At 50.1% G+C, this 5,598-nt stretch overlaps 1 protein-coding gene across 3 annotated transcripts in view; it reads left to right on the forward strand.

Annotated features, from left to right (window-relative positions):
- Nucleotides 1-386: 386 nt before the first annotated feature.
- The window catches only part of ZER1 (zyg-11 related cell cycle regulator), a 38,048-nt gene continuing 32,836 nt past the window's right edge, over nucleotides 387-5,598 (forward strand). For 2 of the 3 annotated variants that reach the window (XM_023516145.1, XM_023516146.1), the window contains exon 1: nucleotides 387-733. The gene's annotated coding sequence lies outside the window, so the exon portion shown is untranslated. Of the gene's footprint in view, nucleotides 734-4,970; nucleotides 5,145-5,598 lie in introns of all 3 variants that reach the window. The other variant, XM_012808298.2, reaches the window with a different exon arrangement.

Consider the following 5,598-nt stretch of genomic DNA (forward strand, 5'->3'; position numbering starts at 1 on the left):
AGACAGCGTCTGGCCCTGAGTGTGACTAACCGTGACGAACCCAAGACATGTTCTGTTGGATGGAGAGAGCTGGAGCTCAGAGTCAGTCCTGTCCTTAAGCTCCGCCCGGGCTCCGGTGAACGGCTGCGTCAGAGTGGGAACCCAAGGTCACACGGGCGGGTCGCTCCAAAGCCTGGGAGCACCCTGCGCGTGCTCTGAGCCTGGGGCGGCAGGCCGCTCGCTCCTCCACTCACTCGTACGCCCGGCCGGGGGCCAGGAGCGAGCCGCCTGCGGGGCCCCGGAACCTTCTGCAGCGCCTCCCGCGTTCGCCGCGGGAGTCATCGGGGGAACCCGTTCGCTGTTGCTAAGGGGCGGCCCCGGAAGTGACGCGCCCGGGGTTTGTTGACAGCGGAGGCGGCGGCGGCTGCAGGCTCCGAGCTGTAGGAGCCGGATCGGGGGAGGGGCCGGGCCCGGGAGCCAGCACCCGGTAGCCCACAGCCCCGCCGGCAGCCCTAAGGGCAAGGTAACGGCCGCGGAGGCCCCGTCGCGACCCCCTCCCGCCCGGGGCTCCAGTCCCCGGATCCCAAGCTCCTCCCCGTCGACCCGGTCTCCCCCGGACCCCGGCACTAGCCTGACGAGATCCCCAACCTACTGAGGCGCTCTGGCCCCAGATTCTCCCGCTTCATCCTCCGCTTCTCCTCGCCTACGAAGCATCCTGTCCGCCTCCCAACGCTGAGGGCAGCCCCATCCCAGGGTAGGTCCTGGACCCCGGGCCAAGGGATGTACCTGCGTCTTCCTCCTTCGCCTCCTGCCTCCAGGGCCTAAGCATCTCCGCTGCAACCGTTTGCAGAGGTCCATCTCAGCCAATGGTGGGAGGGCTCCCTTCTCTGTCCCTGCCGCCAGATCTGAGAAACGTGCTATTAAAACTGAGCTCCCGTCCTCCAGAAAGAAAATGACGCCCTGTCGGATGCCCCTACAAGATGGGGAATCGATGTAGGGCTGAAAGGGCCAGCTTCTGCCCCTCCTACCTGTTGGATGAGTTTAAGTTCCCCCAGAGCAGTCCCCCCCTTAAAAGCTCAGGGACGACTTGGATTACGAGTCAGCTCCCAAAAGGGATGACAAGGTGCAGGGAAATCCAGCAGGGTGGGAAAGGGATGGGTGGGGTTGCAACCTGAGGGCAAAGGGAGCCTGATAGGTGAGTTGAAAGTGGAACTGACTCTGCTGGCCACTATAGCTTTGTGGGTGGAACTACTTGACTACTCTTGGACGGAAGGAGTCCAAGATTTCCAATCTTTGCCTATTCCTATTAGTGCATTCGATTTTTAAGGGGGAGGGGGAGATGCCTGATACCTTGGGAAAATCCTCCTATATGATATTTACCACGGAAGTTTCTCATCAGGGTTCAGACTGGCTAGGATGAGCATGAAAGACAGATTTGAAAAGGGTCACAGGCCAGGCTTGGTGGCTCACACCTGTAATCTCAACACTCTGGGAGGCCTAGGTAGGTGAATCACTTGAGCTCACAAGTTCAAGACTAGCCTGAGCAAGAGGGAGACCCCTGTCTCTTTAAAAAACAAAAAAACTAGGTGGCTCAGCACCCCATAGCACAGTGGTTGGGGCGCCAGGCATGTACACCGAAGGTGGCGGCGGGTTTGAACCCAGCCAGCTAAAACAACAATGACAACTGCAACAACAACAAAAATAGCCAGGCGTTGTGGCGGCTGCCTGTAGTCCTAGCTACTTGGGAGGCTGAGGTAAGAGAATTGCTTGAGCCCAAGAGTTTGAGGTTGCTGTCAGCTGTGATGCCATAGCACTCTACCCAGGGGAACAGCTTGAGACTCTATCTCAAAAAAAAAAAAAAAAAAGGTTCAGAGCCCATAGCTCAGTGAGTTGGGCACTAGCCACATACACCAAGGCTGAAGGTTTCAAGCCCAGCCCAGGACTGCTAAAAAACAATGACAACTGCAACAAAAAAAAGCCGAGCATCTTGGCGGGCACCTATAGTCCTAGCTACTTGGGAGGCTGAAGCAAGAGAATAGCTTAAGCCCAAGAGTTTAAGGTTGCTGTGAGCTATGATGCCACGACACTCTACCCAGGGTGACATAGTGAGACTCTGTCTCAAATAAGTAAATAAAACATCCGAGCAATGTGGTGGGCACCTGTAGTCCCAGTGTGCCAGCAACTCTGGAGGCTGAGGCAAGAGAATAGCTTGAGCCCCAGAGTTTGAGGTTACTGTGAGCTATAATGCCATGCACTCTACCGGGCCCAAGAAAGTGAGACTCTGTTTTACAAACAAAAAGGGTCATAGTAGGCTATACTTAGAGCAGGAGGTGGTTGCCAGAGATGAAGGGCTTCTCTACCTTGGTTAATTTGTTCATTCAGCAAATAATAAACATATAATCTGTAGGATGGTAATAAGTGCTGTGGAGGAAAAAAAGGAAGAACCATGAGGAGGGGCAGAGTGGGAGTCGCCTTTGTATAGAAGGTGGTCAGAGAAGGTCTCTAATAAGTGACTTTTGAGCAGAGATGAGTGAGGAAGCAGGCCATGCAGCTCCCTAGTGTCAGAGCATTCAATAGCAAGTACAAAAGTCCTATGGTGGTATGCCTTTTGAAACACCAAGAGGACAGGGGTGCTGGAGTAGGCCGAAGGAGGGGAAAAATGGTTGGGGAGGAAGTCATAGAACAGTGGAGACCAAATAATAGTGGGCATGTCAGCAGATATCTGTGTGATATAGAGCCACAGGGTATCTAATGGGGCACCCTTTCAGAACTGTACTTGTTAAAGAGTCTGGTGGTTGGAGAAAATACAGATTTGTTTTACATGACAAACAGCTATTGTGCTCTGGCCTTGTGTTATAAGTATGCCTTTTCCATTTGTAATGACCATTGATGGAATAAATACAAAGAACCATGTCCATTGAGTAGCATTTAAGATGCTGCTGCTTCCTGGTTGTTTGGTCAACAGACCTTTGTCCACCTCAGTCTTCTTATCTGTACAGTAGGGTTATTGAGCTAAATGAGGTCATACACTGATGTGCTTAGTACAATGTTTTGCACAGAGTAAGTACTCAACATAGTGATCGTAATGATGAGGATGGTGTGATGAGGAGGAGTGTTTTCATGTGTTTCGACCTCAGAGCCTTTCCTTTAGCACTAGCTGGTGGTGTCACAAGCTCTGGCTGCCTTCCTGAGTCACTGGAGATTTGGAGAACTATAGGGGAGGCAAGGTAGAAACTGCATGACACTCCTCAGTGGTAACAGTGGGTACATATTCTACAGGGAGGATGGAAGCTTTTTTGACACCAGTAGAAGGTGATGGAGCTTTTAAAGAGAACCCAGAATCCCCAGCACTTGGGAGGCCGAGGCAGGTGGATTGCCTGAGCTCACAGGTTTAAGACCAGCCTGAACCAGAGTGAGACCTCATCTCTAAAAAAATAGCCAGGAGTTGTGGCAGGTACCTGTACTCCCAGCTACTTGGGAGGCTGAGGCAAGAGAATTGTTTAAGCCCAGGAGTTTGAGGTTGTTGTGAGCTATGATAGTATGGCACTCTACCAAGGGTTACAACAAAGTGAGACTCTGTCCCAAAAAAAAAAAAGAAAGAAAGAAAAGAAAAAGAACCCAGAATCCCTATTCTGCCACATAAAATAGTTAAAGTGGCTCAGTGTCCGTAGCTCATTGGTTAGGGCGCCAGCCACATACATTGGAGCTGGTGGGTTCGAACCTGGCCCAGGCCTGCTAAACAACAACAACTACAACAGCAACAACAACAAAATAGCCAGGCGTTGTGGTGGATGCCTGTAGTCCCAGCTACTTGGGAGGCTGAGGCAAGAGAATTGCTTAAGCCCAAGAGTTTGAGGTTGCTGTGAGCTGTGATGCCACAGCACTCTACTAAGGGCAACATAGTGAGACTCTGTCTCAGTAAAAAACTAAATAAAATAGTTAAAGTGATGATGGTATTGAAATGAATGTGGCTTGGAGACAGATTGAGAGGGGCAGTATATGCTGGGTCTAGATGTGCAGGTGAGGTGTGTGTGGTCAACCCGCTGTGGGGACTCCTGATCCTGAAGTGCCCAGCAGAGGCCAAGGTTTTGCAGCCTGCCTATGGGGAACAGAACCACAACTGATCTCCTTCCTCGCCTCCCAAGCATGGACTATGTCATCAGACCTGGGTCACAGGCTGAGCAGGGCAACAGGGCCAGAGGATTTGAACATGAAAGGTCAGAGCGCTTAGAAGCTGAGAGCCAGCATGTTAGAGCAGGCTGTTGTGAATCAGAGCCCCAGGCTAGTGACCTGGGGATCTGGTTCAAGACCTAGCTTTGCTGCTAGCTGACTATGTGAACTCAGGCAAGTTCCATTTCCTCTCTGGCCCTCAGTTTTCCTGTCTGTATACTGAGAAAGATGGCCTTCTCCTACCTCCTGTTAAATTTGATGGCTACTGGGAGGATGAAATGAGACACAGGTTGTGAAAGAATTAGGCAGACTATAAAGCGCTCTACAAAGTAAAGGTTCTTATTATCATTACTGCCACCAGGATTCTTCTGAAGGCATGGTTTGAGGGCACACTAGAGAAAGGTCTGCTCTGGCACCATGGTTGTTTTGTTTGGCTTTCCAGCTGTTAGTCCTGAAATGTGAGTTCACAGACCCATGTCAGTTCATCTATTTGGGGGCCAGCATATCTTATATCTGGTTCAATCACTGAAGCTGATTTTCCAGCTTCAGAAATGAGAAGGGTCTCTCTAAGCATTATTTTTAGGAACATCCCCATTCATAATTACTGGTTACCACCTTCCTGCTATTATTTCATAACATCTCCACAGCAACCCCACAAGGCAGTTGCCATTCACAGCACATTGACAGGTAAAGACCTTGATACATATTGAGGCTAGAAAATACTGGCTTATAGAGCTGAGACTCCTTCGCCTGCAACTACCCATTCACATATTCGGTATGTAATTGAGGCCCCAGGAATCACAAAGTCTCCCTGCCCTCAGGAAGCTTCCAATCCTATGGCCAGAAAATGTCCTATGCCCATGGAATGGTTGCCAGCAAAACTGGATCATCTGTGCTCAGTGCGGACACACAGAGTTGTAAGGAATCAGTGGAAGCTCGTGCAGCAGGAAGGAAAGCTGAGTCTTGGAGAAATAGTTCCTGCCTGTAGCATAAAGGTAAAGAGCCTGAGCTTTAGTTGGGCACTTATTGGGGGACTTTGCATAACCACTGGATATTTGTGAATCACCATAGTTTCTTCAGATGGGAACGCAAGCTCAAAATACTGACTCTGGAACTAATGAATACATATATGTGTATCTGTTTGTACACATACATAGTCCATGGCAAATTATGTCACCACTCAGCCTCAGCTACTTCTTCTGTAAGTTGTAGATTATAACTCCTGCCTTCTTGGGTGTTGAGATAATTAAATGAATTAGTGCTTATCAAGTACTTAGCAGTGTACACTTGGTACTTAGCTCGGGTTTGATTACAAGAATAGGACCCAGGCAGTCTGATTCCTAGCCTAACTCAGCCTCCTAAGACCTCTCTGCCTCCAGGTAGCACCAGCAGTCCCTTAGCTATGATGAGTATTCCTCCCTCATTCCATCTTTCTTTTTTTTTTTTTTT

The sequence above is a fragment of the Otolemur garnettii genome, unplaced genomic scaffold (genome assembly GCF_000181295.1).
Source record: "Otolemur garnettii isolate 467f Iridium unplaced genomic scaffold, OtoGar3 scaffold00087, whole genome shotgun sequence".
Taxonomy (NCBI): Eukaryota; Metazoa; Chordata; class Mammalia; order Primates; family Galagidae; genus Otolemur; species Otolemur garnettii.